This window comes from Dermacentor silvarum, chromosome 5 (genome assembly GCF_013339745.2).
Source record: "Dermacentor silvarum isolate Dsil-2018 chromosome 5, BIME_Dsil_1.4, whole genome shotgun sequence".
Lineage (NCBI taxonomy): Eukaryota > Metazoa > Arthropoda > Arachnida > Ixodida > Ixodidae > Dermacentor > Dermacentor silvarum.
This window is the reverse complement of record NC_051158.1, coordinates 20,098,236-20,098,870: the sequence shown is the minus strand read 5'-3', so window position 1 is coordinate 20,098,870 and position 635 is coordinate 20,098,236.

Sequence of the window (635 nt, the reverse complement as noted above, 5' to 3'; positions counted from 1 at the left end):
CAGCTGAACACCAAGAAATGCCGTTTCGCCAGCAAAGCCATTAAGATCCTGGGTCATGTCGTGAGCAGGGATGGCATTCAGCCGGACCCTGATAAGACTGCTGCAGTTCTTCGCTTTCCTCGTCCTGACAGACCCAAAGACTTGCGCAGTTTCCTTGGCCTCGCCTCTTATTTCCGTCGCTTTATCCAGAACTTTGCCTCCATCGCAGCTCCATTACACAAGCTACTAGCTTCCGGTGTACCCTTTCTGTGGTCCCAGGAATGCGAATTGGCATTTGCACGCTTGAAGGACGCCCTCACCTCTGCACCTGTGCTTTGCCATTTTGATGAGGCCGCACCGACTCTCCTACACACAGACGCTAGCGGCCGCGGTATAGGTGCTGTTCTTCTGCAACGCGACAACTCTTCGCGAGAGAGAGTCATTGCATACGCCAGCCGTGTACTCAGCGCTTCCGAAAAGAACTATGCGATCACTGAGCAAGAGTGCCTGGCTATTGTTTGGTCGATACAGAAGTTTCGCCCTTATCTCCACGGCCGCCATTTCACCATCGTTACGGACCACCACGCTTTATGCTGGCTTTCCACGCTCAAGAAACTTGTCTGGACGCCTGGGCGCTGGATTTTACGCCTCCAAAG